Source organism: Eurosta solidaginis, unplaced genomic scaffold (assembly GCF_040869045.1).
Source record: "Eurosta solidaginis isolate ZX-2024a unplaced genomic scaffold, ASM4086904v1 ctg00001206.1, whole genome shotgun sequence".
Classification (NCBI taxonomy): Eukaryota; Metazoa; Arthropoda; class Insecta; order Diptera; family Tephritidae; genus Eurosta; species Eurosta solidaginis.
Window position 1 is genome coordinate 134,615 of NW_027137005.1, and position 20,188 is coordinate 154,802.

The following is a 20,188-nucleotide window of genomic DNA, read 5'->3' on the forward strand; positions in this document are numbered from 1 at the left end:
GTAATTTGTTAAGAAGTTTATCCAAACCAGGGGTCTGCACTTTACAGCACAATTATGCTCTCATTGCGTATGCAATCCCATGATCTAACCCTATTCGAATGGCTTCACAAGGCCCATCACTTTGCCTTCAAAAAGCGGCAGAATATCACTGTCATTTACAATCTCTTCCTGTATCACTGGGCTTTCTGGATCCTCGCAATGTGTTTTGAAGAAGAACCTAGTAATTAAAAAAAATGATCGCAGTTAATATAAATAAGTAAATCTGTGGCAATTTGTTATACAAACAAATGTATAAGTTTAACACGATCTGTGGTAGAACGTTTGTGGTTTTTACCTTGCTTTTATTAGCTAGGGTTGTATGTAAGTATGTAACGGAATCTTTGGGCATAGTTTTCACCAACTTCCAGAAGTTTGATTAATTTAAAACTTTGCACACGTATCAAGGACCGTTAACAATGCAATAATTTGATGAAGGGGTGACATAAGGTCAAGGGACATTGACTAAATTGATCTTATTTGAGATTTTTGGCGACCTTTAAATTTCTAACTTTATGTTGTTATGCTGGGTCGAGGTCAGGTTTTTACAATAAAACTAAATAGTTTTTTTTTTGGATACCAATATATTTCGGTTGCTCTACTGTAACCGTCTTCGGGGTGGAAACTAATAATAAACATAAAAACCAATTAACAAAACAACGTTATAAAAAACTGATCCTACAAAGTACATACATTTTATATCACGTCCTCCCTGTGTGACGTGGAGTTTGATACTGATTATTGGTTAACAGGTGTTTGTAAATATGTGCGCAATCATCTGTATCACTCTTAAAGTTAAGTCTTATGTCCGTCGGCGTGTTTATTATATGCAGTGTCTCTAGTGTGAATCGTTTCGTATACTTTCGTTCTTGTATAAGAATTCTAGCGTCGTCAAAGTTTGGTGAGTGAGTGGCCGGTAGCGGTTGATGCTAAGGTGACATAAGGTCAACGGACATAAGGTCAATTAACCTTATTTAGAATGGCCATAAGCTAATTGAAACTTTGTGCTCATATCAAGGACCGATGACAAAGCAATAATTTGATGGTAGGGTGACATAGCTCAAAGGACATAAAGCCAATCGACCTTATGGCCACTTCAAAGGGCCATAATTTTAATTGAAACTTTGGACCGATATCAACGGATATAAACTTACGACCATTTAAAAAAGGAAGCACCCCCGCTTTTTACACTCAATCTAATTATTGTGTTAATAACTTAAACTTTATTATGGTAATTTTATTTTAGTTAAATTATTCAACCCACCTTTTACCTGTAACGTAAAATCTTTTTTTTTTACTAAATATTATTTTCTAATTTTTAGTACGGTTAGATATAAAGCGCACTTTTTCCAAACTGTTATTTATTATGATTCAAGGTTCGATTCGAGCTCAAGGCCAGAAAAATAATTTTTTTCTAATGATAATTATTATTTTTTAATTTTTCTAAATTTGAAAAATTGTATTTTGTTTTTGGAATAGTAAGTAGAAAATTTTTCAGACAACCTGCCATAGCTGCGCAGATAGATCCATTTCGAAGGGTGCTAAGCCTTCATCATCAGTACGCTTTAGGCACGCTGCGCTAACCATTTAGCAAACGTTCGCGCTTTAAACGCCAGCGCCCCTCAGGAGCGAACACTGGGGGAGGACGAACTAAGCCTGTAAGCGAACATCCGTCACCAATAGGCATCTATATTTAAATTTAAATTACTCTGATTTCATAGAATTACAACTTAACGAGTCACAAAAATTTTGTTCCTTCCTAGTAGACACTCAAGCGGACATTTCTTTAATAAAGATATCATGTTTAGACAGAAATATTTCCTTAAATACGACCGACAATATTAACATTACCGGTGTTACTTCCAATTCAGTTTCCACTTTAGGTAAAATTACAGCAAATTTTAATTTTTCTAACTTTTCTACTAAACATACTTTACATGTAGTTGATGAATACTTTAATATTCCATCCGATGGCATATTGGGTAAAGATTTTCTGAAAATTAACAAATGCATTATTAATTATGAAAGAAATAGTATTTCCTTTTGGATAGGTAATGAAAAAGTCGCGATACCCATCCTACATGGAACAGAAAGCGACAGTTGTATCATTCCTCCGAGATGTGAAATATTCAGACTTTTTGATTTAGGAGATTTACCCGAGCCACTTTTCGTGAACTCGCGGGAAATTGAAAAAGGTGTTTTTACAGCGAGGTGCATTGTTAATTCTAGTAACCCAATAATTAAAGTCATAAATGTGGTATTTAATATATAAATCACTATTTAATAATAAGCACTATTTATTTTTATAAAATATTTTTATTTAACCGCTCCTAAAAGTATGTTACAAAACTTTTTTAAATATTTCAACCGAATGAAAATTTTTGAAAGACAATATTTTACAATTGAAAAATAAAAATTAACAAGAACAAAAAAAATTCAATTTATTTAAAGTAGGTACATTTAAAGTTGAATATAAATATAACCCTACAATACTCCCCCTTCCGGAGATTTAATGTTAAATAAATTAAAAGTAACTTTCTTTTTTGTTTTTGTGTTAGGTATCTGTATTTTATCAATCATTGCTGGTTTTAAACGATCAATAGGAATAGATTTAATTTCATTGTTTATTTCAATTTTAAAGTTTTTAATATCTTTTTCAATAACTCTATAAGGACCTTCATACGGATGTTGCAAGGAATGTTTGTTTACTACATGTACAAAAACAAAATGACAATCTTTTAAATCTTTTGGAACAAAAATACCACTAGAATTTTGATGATGTTCCAAATTTGATTTAAAATTTTTAAAATGTTCACGCAAACTACTTAAAACATCCGTTGAAGTTATATTCTCTGTAGTTGAAACAAATAATTCAACAGGTAATCTTAAATTTTGTCCATAAACCATTTCAGCCGGTGTTGCTGAAATATCTTCTTTAAAAATCGATCGCAAACCCATAAGTACTATTGGTAACTCTTCATACCAATCTCTGGATCCATTCCTAGCCATTATTGAAGATTTAAGCTGTCTATGAAAACGTTCTATCATTCCATTAGCTTGGGGATGATAAGGAGAAGTTGTTATTTGATGACTTCCAAGAAGTTTCGTTAATTCTGAAAACAAGTTTGAAGTAAATTGAGATCCCTGATCTGTTGTTATTTCTAATGGAACTCCAAAACGTGAAATATATTCTTTAAAAAATTTATTTACAACCGTAATTGCAGAAATATCTCTTAGTGCGAATGCCTCTGGCCAACGTGTAAATCTATCAATTATAGTTAATATGTAACGATATCCTTTTGAAACAGGTAAGGGTCCAACAATATCTAAGTGAATGTGTTCAAATCTAGATTTTGGAATTGGAATTTTCATAACTGGAGATTTTGTATGACGATGTACTTTCGATTTTTGACAACTTATACATTCTTTAGACCAAGTATTAATATCTTTATTCATTTTAGGCCAAAAATATTTCTTAACTATCAAACGACGTGTAGCTCTACTACCAGGATGTGAAATCCCATGTAACATATCAAATATTATTTTTCTTAAATTGTTTGGAATGAAAGGCCTAGGATTTTCTCCTGACACTTCGCACCATATATTAAAGTTAAGAACAGGAATTTTTATTAGTTTCAAATTTAAAAATGTTTGCTCTGAGGTAAGTTTGCTTAATTCACTGTCTTGTTGTTGTTCACTTTGTAAAATTTTTAAATTAATGTCCGAATTATTAATCGCTTCTACTTCAAACGCACGAGATAATGTATCAGCTACAACATTTTCTTGTCCTTTAATATACCTAATGTCATTCGTAAACTGAGCAATGAATTCCATATGTCTAGTCTGTCTTGGACTGCGTTCTGTTTTTGAATTTAAAGCAAATACAAGAGGCTTGTGATCTGTGAAAACTGTAAATTCACGTCCTTCTAGAAGGTAATTAATATTCAAATAAATAGCTAATAGTTCCCTATCAAATGCACTATATTTAATTTCGGATGGAGACAATTTCTTTGAAAAGAATGCAAGTGGTTGTGACTTATTATTAAACGTTTGATGTATGACACCACCTATTGCCGTATTGGATGCATCTACATTTAAAGAAAGTTTTGCATCTTTGTTAAAATGATTTAACAATATCGCAGATGCAAACTTTTCTTTAATGCATTCGAAAGCTTTATTAGATGTATCGTCCCAAATTAAAATCTTGTCTCGTTTCTTATTTGTTCTATTAATTAAATCATAGATAACTGTCGTAAACTCTGCTAATTTTGGTATATATCGATGGTAATAATTAACCATACCAATAAATTTTTGTGCCTGCTTAATAGATTTTGGACGATCAAAATTTCGAATGGCTAAAACTTTTTCTTCTGAGGGTCTAATTCACGTTTCAGAAATATTATGTCCTAAAAAGTCAACATTTGTTACGCCAATAGTACATTTACTTGGTTTTATATTTAAACCGTACTCCGTTAGGCGCTGAAATAGTACGCTAAGATCTTTGAAATGTTGTTCCTCATTTTCGCTTGCCACTAAGAGATCATCAATATATGTAAAAACAAAGTCTAAATCATTAACTACTTCATTAATAAATCGTTGAAAAGTTTGCGCGGAGTTCCTAAGCCCGAAAGGCATTCGTACAAATTCAAACATGCCAAAAGGCGTAGTGATTGCAGTTTTATAGATATCCTCTTCTGCCATTGGAATTTGGTGATAAGTTCTTACCAAATCTAATTTTGAAAATATTTTCTTATTTCTTAGATTCATGTTGAAGTCATGAACATGGGGCAAAGGATAACGATCAGGAACTGTTACGACATTTAATCTTCTAAAATCTCCACAAGGACGCCAGTCATTTAACTCCTTCTTGGGTACAAGATGTAAAGGAGATGCTACTGCTGAATTAGAAGGTCTACATATCCCTGTCTTTACTAAAAAATCGAATTCAGTTTTAGCTACTTTGAATTTAATGGGGTCTAAACGTCTTGGTTTAGAAAATGGCAAATTTCCTTCAGTGACTAATCTGTGAACTGTTGTATGTCTAACTGGTTGTGAATAATCTGGTTCAGAAAATAAAGAAGGAAATTCTTTTAGTAACTTTGTAAATTTGTTATCAACAGCGAAAACTTTTGGTAGCGAAACATTACAAACACATGAAATTGTGTTAACTGAAAGACTTGTTATCGGATCTACTAAGCATTTGCGTTTAACATCAACTAAGAGACCATATTTACACAAAAAATCAGCACCGATAATTGGTTTAGCTATATCCGCTATTAAAAACGTGAACGGAAATTCGCGACGCAGTCCTAAATTAATAATTAAAAGTTTTTTACCGTATGTCGAAATCGTTGAACCGTTAGCTGCAGTTAAAATAATATCTGATGACTTTTTCGAACTTGAAGATTTTGAAACCGGAAGCACTGAAATTTCTGCTCCACTATCTATTAAAAAATTAAGTTTGTTTGTTTTATCAAAAATAAATAAGCGACGTGTAAAGGTGTCTAAATGTCCGTTGTTTGTCGCCGTAACAACGGATAACTTTAGTTTGACGAACTATTATTTTTAAAAGCGCATGGTTGTTCGCACTTCAAAGCCTGATTACCAAACTTATAATGATACCTACAGAGCCAATTTGGGTTGTCACGAGACTTTGATCGATATCTATAAGGACTTCTAAAACGATTCCTACTAAAATATCGGGACCTTGAATAATTTTGACTCATCTGATTTTTAATTTCACTGATCTCTAATGACAATTTTTCAAAATTTTTGCACATCATGTTAGTTGTTTGAACCAAATTTGAAATAATTGCATTTTCGCTTTTAGAATTTGGAAAATTACTAACTGAGGCTATTTCATTTTTATTATAAACTTCCCAAATATTATCGGCTAATTTAACTAATTCACTTATTTCACTCAAATTCGAACTAGTAAGAATAATACTTAAATTTTTGGGCAACTTCCTTATCCAAAGTTTTTTAAGAATTTCTTTGCTAAAATTGTTTCCAGAGAGTAGCACTAGAGACCGATAAAACTCAGAAGGTTTACGATCTCCCATTTCTGAATCGGATAACACTCGATCTAATTTGGCATTCTCACTTAATGAGTGCCGTTCAATTAAAATTTTCTTTAATGCAGAAAATTTGTCATTTTCAGGAGGATTTTGAATAAAATCAAGAATTGTCATAATTACATCCTGTGGAAGTGCAGTTACGACATATTCATATTTTGTCCCCTCCTGAGTAATGTTCTTTCGACTAAATTGCATTTCAGCATGGATGAACCATGCTTCAGGGCAATTAGTCCAAAATTGGGGAAGTTTTACCGATGTAGCAAAAATTTCATTATTTTGATTCACATATGGATTTGGTAAATCATTTTGATAATTTTCATTATCCAAATCAATAAGTGAATCGTTTACTTGATTTCGTGGTGTAGATGTACGTATATTATTTGATGGTGAATGAAACATTGTTAATAGAAATAACTACAAAAATTATATTATAGGAAGAAATAAAAAATGTCCGGAAAGGAGCGTTTACAAAACCCAAATTATTAATCTATTTTGATACATATACAGATACATATAAATAATATTAATACTAGATACAGCTCACCAAATATTTGTCGCAATGGTTTTAAAATTGATTGATGAATTTAGACAATGTATTGTGCAATGGCTTTAAAATTGATTGATGAAATTGGACAATGTATTGTGCAATGGCTTTAAAATTGATTGATGAAATTAGACAATGTATTGTGCAATGGCTTTAATTGTTTTGTATTTGTAGCTTTTGTTGTTGTTGCTCTTGCAATGTTTGATTGAAAGGCTGATGTTAATGATGCAGCGGTAACGCCTGAAATAATGACAATCCAAAAATACGACGAAGACGACGTCGTGCAGTTGAAAATAAACTAATTTTATAGAAGTGAATCTAGTTTTTGGACCACCACGTCTACGTCAAATACGCGTTAGAGAGGGCTCTTGTGATGTTCACGATATATTTGGTATATATTTTCAACTTGTTTTTCAGATAATTTTTCGAGTAGTGAGGACACTTCACACTAGTTTAAAGGTACGAATTACAAAACTTTTAACGAGTTAGAGCTGGACGTTGCAAGATGTTACGCACTTTATTTGAAAGTGAATTTAAATAAATCTCTTCGCTGGTCTTTTGTAAATCAATTAAAGTTTGTTCAAGTGCACCACCTTTAATAATTTGTTTAAGAATTTGCTGATAAAAACGTAATAAGTTGGATATAGTAAACAGAACTATGGTATCGTTTTCGGAAGTCAATATGGTTTCCACTCGCATAATATATAACTAGGAAGAGAATAAATCGATTTTTGCTGAACATCAACTGGTGGCGTTATTATTTCATACAGCATACAAGAATTAAAATTTGATTCGTTGCCTTTGAAGGACGGGTTTAATGTTTGGCTGGCTAGATCGCCAATGTGGTATTTAATATATAAATCACTATTTAATAATGACTATTTATTTTTATAAAATATTTTTATTTAACCGCTCCTAAAAGTATGTTACAAAACGTTTTTAAATATTTCAACCGAATGAAAATTTTTGAAAGACAATACTTTACAATTGAAAAATAAAAATTAACAAGAACAAAAAAAATTCAATTTATTTAAAGTAGGTACATTTAAAGTTGAATATAAATATAACCCTACAATAAATACCACGGATGATATAAAGTATGTCAAAAGGAATAGTATTCGGACAGAAAAACTTTCAAACTATAATGTTTATACAATTAGCAAGACAGAAACAGAAGACAAACGTACGAAAAAACTGACTTCAATTTTAAAAAATCAAATACCTCAACATGCTCATAGTAAATTAATTGACCTTTGCATTGATTATGCCGACATTTTCGCTCTACACAGACGGACAAAATGACTTTAAACAACTTCTACGAGCAAAACTTAAGATTGACAGAAAACGAACCGGTATATGTTAAAAACTATACATTGCCATACTCTCAACGCTAAGAAATAAATCGCCAAGTAAATAAATTGTTAGACAACGATTTGATTGAATCCAGTTATTCGAATTACAATAGTCCTTTGATTGTAGTCCCAAAGAAAGATACTAATGGTCAAAAAGCTTATCGTATGTGCGTAGATTTTCGCGCGGTAAACAAAAAACTCATTGCTGATAAATTTCCACTAGCTAGAGTTGACGATATTTTAGACAATCTCGGTAGAGCAAAATATTTTTCCACATTAGATCTTTTTTCTGGATTTCATCAAATCGCCTTGCATCCTGACTCACGTGACATTACTTCTTTCAGCACCTCGGTCGGCGCATTTAGATGGAAAGTGCTTCCATTCGGTTTAAACATAGCACCAAATTCATTCTCACGAATGATGACAATAGCTTTTTCGGGTATACCACCCAATGTCGCATTTTTGTACGTCGACGATATTATCGTCATAGGTTGTAGTGAAGCACACCACATTAAAAATCTTTCAAAAGTTTTCGATACTTGTAGGTCTTTCAATCTCAAACTTAACCCAAATAAATGCAACTTTCTACGACCAGAAGTTACATTTTTAGGTCACAAATGTTCAGCCAAAGGTTTGTTGCCAGACGACTCTAAAATAAACGCAATTAAAAAGTATACAAAACCGACTGATAAAGACGCGGTACGACGATTCGTCGCGTTTGCAAACTATTACAGACGGTTTATACCTAGTTTTGCGTCTCTGGCAGCGCCTCTGAATCGATTAAGCAGAAAAAGAGTTGAATTTGTATGGGATGTAGAGTGCGAAAGAGCATTTTTATCTTTGAAAGCAGCGTTACTTTCACCAAAATTACTTCAATATCCAGATTTTACTAAACAATTCATTATTACAGTTGATGCTTCCACAACTGGATGTGGCGCTATTTTGAGTCAAGAACAACAAGGTAGTGATTTACCAATTTGTTTCGCTTCTAAAGCATTTAATAAAGCCGAACAGAAAAAACCCATTATAGAATTAGAGCTTTTAGCTATTTACTTTGCAATCAAACAATTTCGACCATACGTTTATGGCACCCATTTTATTGTAAAGTCAGATCATAGACTTCTAGTATACTTATTCAATATGAAAGACCCATCTTCAAAAACTTTCAAGAATAAGACTAGAACTAGCTGAATATAATTTCACTATTGTATATATTAAGGGAAAATCAAACGTCGGTGCTGATGCACTATCGCGTATTACAATCGATGAGATCAAGGAATCGAACAAACAAAATTTAGCAGTTCAGACAAGATCCATGACAAAACGGCAAAACGACAATAATCTTCATATTAAAACAGACAAAAACGACGAAAGACAAATTACTATACATGTCTACGACAAATTTTCATTTAATTTTTCAAAAAAGATTCCGCGAATAAGATCTGAAATTACGTACGATAAAAATAATAAAACAACAAATTTAAGAATTTTTGCGCATATTAAACATAAGAAACTCGAGTTACTTAGTTTTGAGCTTGTTAACGAAATAATGACTTTAGAGAAATTACTTTCGAGGCTTGAATCAGAAGCCGGCAAACCCAAATTAAGCAGATTGAATGGCCTAAAAATGATATTATGTACGAACATTATACTATTACAAGTTTCAAAAATATTGGAAGTAAAATTTTAAAATCATTAGAAATTATGTTAACAGAATTTCTGGTCGACATTGCGGAATGAAAAGACTTTACGCAAAACTACGAACAAAATTTTATTGGAAGAACATGACTCGTGATATATCGAAATATATCAAAAATTGTAAAGATTGTCTTTTAAACAAGGTTAAACCTAAAACAAAAGAAAAACTTGTTTTAACACCAACTCCTTGTAAACCATTCGATATACTAGTAATTGACACAATAGGACCCCTACCTGAGACCAAATATGGTAACAAGTTCGCACTTACCATGATTTGCGACATGACTAAATACCTGGTAACAGTCGCTGTGCCAGACAAATCGGCAAAAACAATCGCTTCAGCAATCTTTGAAGGCTTCATTTTAACATACGGCACAATGAATGCCATAAAATCAGATTTAGGTACTGAATTTAAAAATTAATTGTTTGAAGAATTAACTAAACTTCTAAATATTAAACATAATTTTTCGACTGCATACCATCACGAAACTGTTGGTACGATTGAACGTAATCATAGAGTTTTTAATGAATACTTACGTGCATATTTAAAAGATACTTTTTCTGATTGGGATGTTTATTTAAAATATTTTACTTTCCTACACAACACTACGAGTAGCACAGTTTTCGACAATCAATTTTCTCCTTTCGAGTTAGTTTTTTGGAAAAAGGCAATTTTGCCTAAAGAATTGACAAAAGAAACAATTGACCCAATTTATAGCGTCGAAAACTATGCCAAATAAGTCAAGTTTAGGATGCAGAAAACGCACAAAATGGCACAAAATCTAATTAATAAAAATAAATTACAAAGTAAAAATCTGTACGATAAAACGGCACGACCTTTAATTGTAAAAATCGGAGATAAAGTACTTTTACAGAAAGAACCACATCATAAACACGAAAGTATTTATCAAGGTCGGTTTATTATAACAAAAATTAACGAACCTAACGTAACTATTTTCGATGAAGTTAAAAACAAAGAAAACGTAGTACATAAAAATCGCCTAAGTAAAGTAAATTAACATTACTTTAAGACTTTGATTAAACTTTAAATTTGATTGAAAAATAAATCCAAAATTTTTTAGTATGTACTAGCATTTAAGCAGCCACGAAGGCTCAAAAAATTGTTAAAACAAAAAAAAAAAAAAAAAAAAATAGCGCAAAAATTCTGTACATTCAAATGAAAAATGTAACCTCTCAAAATTATAGTACAAGCAAAAAAAAAAAAAACGTTTAACAAAAGCTTAGCCTATTATCGAACAAATTGTATTTACCAAGTTACAAACAAAAACATATTCTACACGTCACAAATTAATCTATATATATAAAAGTGGTGTGAAAAATATATAGTAATTCATCAATTGAGAACGGCACGACCGATTTGGTTCAAATTTTTTTTCAGTTCTTCGTAATTGCTAGGGGAAGGTTTTTACCAAAGAAAATTTTGGGAAAACCCTGCGGAAAAGTCGGAAAATTGGAGAAATCGAAAATTGTGAACGGCAGGACCGATTTCGCTCCAATTTTTTCAGTTTTTCGTAATTGCTAAGAGGTTTTTACGAAAGAAAATTTTGGGAAAACCCTGCTGAAAGGTCGGAAAATTGGAGAAATCAAAAATTGAGAACGGCAGGACCGATTTGGCTCAAATTTGTTTTCAGTTCTTCGCAATTGCTAGGAGAAGGTTTTTACGAAAGAAAATTTTGGGAAAATCCTGCGGAAAAGTCGGAAAATTGGAGAAATCGAAAATTGAGAACGGCAGGACCGACTTGGCTCACATTTTTTTTCAGTTCTTCTTAGTTGCTAGGGGAAGGTTTTTACGAAAGAAAATTTTGGGAAAACCCTGCGGAAAAGTCCGAAAATTGGAGAAATCGAAAATTGAGAACGGCAGGACCGATTTGGCTAAAATTTTTTTTTCAGTTCTTCGTAATTGCTAGAAGGTTTTTACGAAAGAAAATTTTGGGAAAACCCTGCGAAAAAGTCGGAAAATTGGAGAAATCGAAAATTGATTATTAATATAACGAGATAAATAACAGATGGTGCTGTGTTTCTGTAAGTTTCGGACAATTGTGAAATTCATTGTGATAAAATTGCATTTTGAGTAGAGAAATTAACGGGATAAATAACAGATGGCGCTGTGCTTAGGTTGAGCGTAATTTGACAGGTGCACTTTTCTCATTGTCATTTTTTATTAAACAAATGTGCTATTTTTCTTGCTGCAATTGATTACAGTTTTTCTGATTTTCGTGTTCATCGATTAATTTTTCTGATTTCGGATAGTCATATATCGCGTATCACATCCACAAACGGTACAAGCATTACGAGCAATTGAAATTCTTTCGCGATATTTATCAATTCGATAATTTTTTAAGAAAATAAGTTTGCGTGTAAAAAGTGAGGTTATATTCTTGAACTGCGGGCATATATTGCGATACATTCATTCCGTAAGTATTTTTTTTAAAGAATTTTCTTTTTATTAGGATTAGTCAAAAATTACTTTATTGCATTTTAGCTAGAGTTATTTGCTTGACTAATACCTCTTCATATTAAAACAGACAAAAACGACGAAAGACAAATTACTATACATGTCTACGACAAATTTTCATTTAATTTTTCAAAAAAGATTCCGCGAATAAGATCTGAAATTACGTACGATAAAAATAATAAAACAACAAATTTAAGAATTTTTGCGCATATTAAACATAAGAAACTCGAGTTACTTAGTTTTGAGCTTGTTAACGAAATAATGACTTTAGAGAAATTACTTTCGAGGCTTGAATCAGAAGCCGGCAAACCCAAATTAAGCAGATTGAATGGCCTAAAAATGATATTATGTACGAACATTATACTATTACAAGTTTCAAAAATATTGGAAGTAAAATTTTAAAATCATTAGAAATTATGTTAACAGAATTTCTGGTCGACATTGCGGAATGAAAAGACTTTACGCAAAACTACGAACAAAATTTTATTGGAAGAACATGACTCGTGATATATCGAAATATATCAAAAATTGTAAAGATTGTCTTTTAAACATGACTAAATACCTGGTAACAGTCGCTGTGCCAGACAAATCGGCAAAAACAATCGCTTCAGCAATCTTTGAAGGCTTCATTTTAACATACGGCACAATGAATGCCATAAAATCAGATTTAGGTACTGAATTTAAAAATTAATTGTTTGAAGAATTAACTAAACTTCTAAATATTAAACATAATTTTTCGACTGCATACCATCACGAAACTGTTGGTACGATTGAACGTAATCATAGAGTTTTTAATGAATACTTACGTGCATATTTAAAAGATACTTTTTCTGATTGGGATGTTTATTTAAAATATTTTACTTTCCTACACAACACTACGAGTAGCACAGTTTTCGACAATCAATTTTCTCCTTTCGAGTTAGTTTTTTGGAAAAAGGCAATTTTGCCTAAAGAATTGACAAAAGAAACAATTGACCCAATTTATAGCGTCGAAAACTATGCCAAATAAGTCAAGTTTAGGATGCAGAAAACGCACAAAATTTCACAAAATCTAATTAATAAAAATAAATTACAAAGTAAAAATCTGTACGATAAAACGGCACGACCTTTAATTGTAAAAATCGGAGATAAAGTACGTTTACAGAAAGAACCACATCATAAACACGAAAGTATTTATCAAGGTCGGTTTATTATAACAAAAATTAACGAACCTAACGTAACTATTTTCGATGAAGTTAAAAACAAAGAAAAAGTAGTACATAAAAATCGCCTAAGTAAAGTAAATTAACATTACTTTAAGACTTTGATTAAACTTTAAATTTGATTGAAAAATAAATCCAAAATTTTTTAGTATGTACTAGCATTTAAGCAGCCACGAAGGCTCAAAAAATTGTTAAAACAAAAAAAAAAAAATAGCGCAAAAATTCTGTACATTCAAATGAAAAATGTAACCTCTCAAAATTATAGTACAAGCAAAAAAAAAAAAAAAACGTTTAACAAAAGCTTAGCCTATTATCGAACAAATTGTATTTACCAAGTTACAAACAAAAACATATTCTACACGTCACAAATTAATCTATATATATAAAAGTGGTGTGAAAAATATATAGTAATTCATCAATTGAGAACGGCACGACCGATTTGGTTCAAATTTTTTTTCAGTTCTTCGTAATTGCTAGGGGAAGGTTTTTACGAAAGAAAATTTTGGGAAAACCCTGCGGAAAAGTCGGAAAATTGGAGAAATCGAAAATTGTGAACGGCAGGACCGATTTCGCTCCAATTTTTTCAGTTTTTCGTAATTGCTAAGAGGTTTTTACGAAAGAAAATTTTGGGAAAACCCTGCTGAAAGGTCGGAAAATTGGAGAAATCAAAAATTGAGAACGGCAGGACCGATTTGGCTCAAATTTGTTTTCAGTTCTTCGCAATTGCTAGGAGAAGGTTTTTACGAAAGAAAATTTTGGGAAAACCCTGCGGAAAAGTCGGAAAATTGGAGAAATCGAAAATTGAGAACGGCAGGACCGACTTGGCTCACATTTTTTTTCAGTTCTTCTTAGTTGCTAGGGGAAGGTTTTTACGAAAGAAAATTTTGGGAAAACCCTGCGGAAAAGTCCGAAAATTGGAGAAATCGAAAATTGAGAACGGCAGGACCGATTTGGCTAAAATTTTTTTTTCAGTTCTTCGTAATTGCTAGAAGGTTTTTACGAAAGAAAATTTTGGGAAAACCCTGCGAAAAAGTCGGAAAATTGGAGAAATCGAAAATTGATTATTAATATAACGAGATAAATAACAGATGGTGCTGTGTTTCTGTAAGTTTCGGATAATTGTGAAATTCATTGTGATAAAATTGCATTTTGAGTAGAGAAATTAACGGGATAAATAACAGATGGCGCTGTGCTTAGGTTGAGCGTAATTTGACAGGTGCACTTTTCTCATTGTCATTTTTTATTAAACAAATGTGCTATTTTTCTTGCTGCAATTGATTACAGTTTTTCTGATTTTCGTGTTCATCGATTAATTTTTCTGATTTCGGATAGTCATATATCGCGTATCACATCCACAAACGGTACAAGCATTACGAGCAATTGAAATTCTTTCGCGATATTTATCAATTCGATAATTTTTTAAGAAAATAAGTTTGCGTGTAAAAAGTGAGGTTATATTCTTGAACTGCGGGCATATATTGCGATACATTCATTCCGTAAGTATTTTTTTTAAAGAATTTTCTTTATTAGGATTAGTCAAAAATTACTTTATTGCATTTTAGCTAGAGTTATTTGCTTGACTAATGCCTCCTATTAGACAATCAAACCTTGGACGACGTACACGCCGTGCAATAATTAGTCAGAATGTCCGTGATAATCAAACGCAAGGGGAACGTGCAGAAGAAAATGAATGGAGACGTGCCCATATTGCACAAGTTCGCGCTGCACAATCATCACCACAAATTCAACAAAATGTTGTTAGAACACCAGCCATAAATGCAGGCTTGAATCGCGCTGCTTTCGAATACGATTCCGCAATAGCCTATAAAGATCTTCGCTGCGTTGATGTCGGCTCATTGTCTGTCGTATGCCAGCATTGCAACGCTTTGAAGTTTCAATCAGAAACCCCCGGCTTATGCTGCGCTGGTGGCAAAGTGAAATTACCCGTTTTAACCCACCCGCCAGAGCTATTGTATTCGTTACTCTATGGAAATACAATCCAATCAAAACATTTTCTAGAGAATACACAAAAATATAGCGGATGCTTTCAAATGACATCATTTGGAGCCCAAGTTGTTGATGTACCCGGCTACAATCCCACTTTTAAAGTAATGATGTCCCATTATTATCAAAATGAACAATTATTGTTATATTTTTTTGAAATTGCTTCCAAACATTCAGATTCAAGGGCAAATTCACCATCGAGCGGGCGCTTTGTTACCACTACTGAACGAAGATCATAAGTTCCTTCAGATCTATTTCGTTGGTGATTCAGCAATTGAACTAGATCAGCGTTGTGCAATTTTGACTACGACTAAACGTGAAATGATCGAACAATTACAAAATCTTCTGCATGAGCATAATGAATTGGTCAGATTGTTCAAAACAGCATTGGATATGATGCCTTCAGACGACCACAAAATCATTATTAGAGCAGACAAAAGACCCGCTGGAGGCCATGCAAGACAATTCAATGCTCCCAGTCGCAGTGGTGATTGTTGGCGAGAATAAGGAATCACGCGATATTGTTCTTTACCGTCGGGATGGTGGACAATTGAAGCGCGTTTACGAGACGCATCGGTCATATGATGCACTTCAATACCCGTTGATGTTCTGTCGTGGAGAGGGTGGATATCACTTCAATATAAAGATGGTTAATCGAACGACAGGTTTGTTTATAAGTCATCACTTCTAATCTTCTATATCATCACTTCTATTTCGCAACCGAGTTCGAATTCATATTTCAGGAGAAGAAACGAATAAGAAGGTCAGCTCAATGAATTTTTATGCGTATCGTTTGATGATTCGGCGCGATGAGAAAATCGTGTATGTACATCCAAGATTTCTAAAAAAAAATGAGTGTACTTGACGTTTGGAATGTCGTAGAATCCATCGGCACCACTTTTTTCTGTTTGTCTGTATGATATCGATAATCTCGGAAACTAGCAAATGGATTTTATGAGACTTTCACAGATGGATAGCCTGTAATCCAGAAGGGAATCTAGAACTTATTTCATTAAAATCGCGAGAGAAACAAAAAAGATATAGTTGTTTAAGCTATCATTAAGCTACGTTTAAAGATTTTTTTTTGAAAAACGAAGGAAAATGCATTTAGTTGCCAAACAAATATCAAAGAATGCCTTTGCAAAGTTTTTATTCAATTTCATATAAATTAAAAATCAAATTCATGAATAGATACAGTGGCGTACCAAAAAAAATTATTTCACGCTGCCATATTACGATAATCGGTTAAAATGAGGTTACCTAAAACCTCTAAATATGCGTACAATATGGGCATCAAACAATAGAGGACGGTCACAGGTTTCATTTGAATTTTGTGACATTTCGATAAATTAATCGATAACTGAGTTATCTGTCAAAATGTATTTGCTCCAAAATCTATAAATTTAACTACAATATGAAATACTTTTAACTAAGATTTTAAACCTTTTATACGCGTTAATCAGGGACTCAAACCTTTTGGTGCAATTCGATTTATTTATTCGCTGACAGGTGGCGCAAAGTTTTCGTGTGTACTGCGATGCTTGGGTAGGTGTGCGATTGGTGGTCGTACACATACACTAAATAAAATAAAAATAAAAAATAAGGGCCACTTTAATATAAATACGCATTCCGAACAACGTCGGGTACCCTGCTAGTACCTAATAAAATTTATACAGAATAAATTTGAGTACATATGTATATATAAAGACAATGATCAAATCACAATTTTGCAAACAAGTTTCCCATAACTAGTACTTTCATATTTAAAATAGAGAGTTGAACAGTATTATCACGGTTTAGTGTTTTTTGCTTCATTTCAAATTACAAATTTAATGTAGTTAAATAAAATTTTTTAAAACTGAGAATATGCCTGACCAATGACATAAAAACAGTTTTTGTAACGTATTGATTGAATTTCTTAGACCAACGTTTATCGAAAGCCAAAAGACCTTTAGCCCTATTCACGCAAGCTTCAATATGAAATTTAAAATTCTGTGAAGGGTCCATTGTAACGCCTAAATCAATGAAGTTAGTGACTTGCTTAATTAAATAATCGCCAATAGCATAATCATCGGATTGGAAGGACTTCCTTGTAAAACACATGAACTTACACTTAGGGAGGTTTAGTGACATGGCGTTTACATTATACCAATCAACTAGACTACTTAGATCCGCTTGATAGGCATTACAAGGTTGACATCATCAGCGTACATCAACGGCTTGCAGCGCTTCAAACCACTTGGAAGGTCATTAATCAACAACAGGAACAAAACTGGACCAAGGTGGCTGCCTTGTGGAACACCTGAAGTTACGTTTATGAACCGATACCAGCAATATAATAAATATAACTGTTTGTTTTCTTTCCTTCAAATAAGAAGAAACCCAAGAGAGGAACAATGGAGGAAATCCTAACCGATTAAATTTGAATAACAGTATGCAAAGGGAAACTTTATCAAATTCTTTACTAAAATCAGTAAAAATAACATCAACTTCACAATTAGTCTTAAAACTGTTGGATACAAAGGTTGTAAGCTCAAGCAAGTTGGACACGGTAGACTTAAGCTGGAGACATTGGTGCTTTATCGGTAACCGTATCGGTAACCTTTTAACAGCTGATTCGACCAACCTTATGAGAATCAATGCAATCGATTATTGGTGCCGCTAAGGTCGTAACCGTATCGTAGCCAACCAATTGGGTTTTGGTTTACCGTCGTAATGATAAACAGCTGATTACGTTAGGGATACGGATACAGCGATACGACATACGGCACCAATGACTCCGGCTTTACTCTTGCAAAAGCCATGTTGTGAAAAGTCAACTAATGAAGATACTCTAAAAGCTAAAGACCCATTCAGTGTCAAAACACTCATAGATTGAGTTAGACCCGTTTTGATCAAAACGTTTTCTCTATCATAAATCGAGTCTTTGTATATTAGAGATGCTATTCTCTAACCCAAATTACATAAAACGGTCTTTCAATTCAAACAAAGTTGTATGGGCATCATAAGGAAGTTACCCCACTGCTCCTCAGATCATAACTTTCAATTTATCTTCACCAATTGTGATGTACTTCACAATCGTTTACACAACGATTAATCAAGCTGTTGTTGTTGTTTTAATAATAAAGACGCTTGCCGAAGGCTTTGGGTAGTCAAACATGGAGTTTGGCATTAAATATACTATTTGCGTTACTCAAAAAGGTCTAACGCCTGAAAAAGAAGCATGCAAATCAAACCATTTTGAGGAATCTGCACGCCATAAGCGTTGTCTCCATTTTGCTTCTTCGTAGGATCTTGCGCTTTCTCCCTTATTATCCTGCACAGAAATCACTTTTCCATTTTAAAGAAATCTAAATAGTTAAATTCCTTTTATTTTACACGAATTTGCAAAACGTTTAAACAAACATTACGTAGTAAACAAATGTAAATAAACAAAAAATGTAAAATGACATTTTATGATCAGCTTCGAATGAAAAAACATGTAAAATGCAACTCTGATGCCTTTACCTTGTAATTGTACCATGATTCATTCCTGTGCCATCACTAGGCAGATATCTTTGACTTTGACTTCTTTCGCTTGAAATGAAATTCAAAAAGAAAGCTTATCTAATTTGCCAACTGACAAATCAAAACCCCCTCCCGCTCCCGATGCGGTTATACTCGCATTTTTTTTGTGCATCTCAAAATTAAAAAACGATCGTTGAACAAATTGATCAAACTTAGATATACAATACTATAAGAAGACACTGAACTCAAGCGCTGAAGTGCAAAAGAAGAAATATTTACAATTTATCCATAAACGGTAATAAAAAGTACTCATAATAAATAGAAGCAGTAACTAACGCAACTACAGCGTACTATAATAACAGTCACCACAACAAAAATGATATAAGGGATCCCCATATATTTAACGCACATAATCCGTGCCAACACTATATTTACAATAACTCACGATAATTCTGTTGGGTGAATTTGAGTTTCCAGGTGTAGAAAGCACGAATCCGCGTAATCTTGTAACTTTTGTGTACAACCATTGGCGTCTTTCAGCTGAGTCTTCGAGAGCATAATACCGATGAAATCCTGCCATTACAAAGGAAATAATTAAGTAAATTTACAATTTTCAGCCATTAATGTCAAGACAACAAAGCCACGGAAAATGAGGTTACGAGACTGGTACGCCACTCACATTCCCAGGCTTTATTTTATGTTTACATGTCATAGTTCTTTGTGTACCATCAGTATTTCCCTGACGTTTTTCTCATGGCGAATTGTTTTCCTCTTGTGATCGTGAGCATAATTGAAAAAAAGGCGCATCTTGCGTTCCTTTTTTTTTTTGCCTTTTACAGCGACCATTACCTATATATGAATAACATTGAGCTGCTTCATTTATGTTTTAGATATTTATCGGGCTCTTCGAAGTGGCCTTCCAGAAGCTCCACCCGCAATTGCTCACTCTGATCTTCGTCACATTAAAAATATCATTCCAATCCTCAAATTGCTCCGCGGTCTGGAATGGTTGCGTTGGGATTACACGTGAATGTATGCTAAAGAAGTCTAAAACTGGTCGACTAGCTTCGGCACACCTTTCACCTCAACAGGACTAATGGATTTCTATTTTGTCGAAGCAGATTCTTTAACCGTCGACTTCTTATCCGCTTTCAATTTCACTTTCGCTACTATTGTAATTGTTGAGCTTTGTTGGCGGCGGCGATAACCTGCTTGGACTAGCGCTACTTTAATTTTTTTGTTTTTTTTTTGCAAAACCATGGGAAACCCCACGCCTTAAATCAACTATTTGT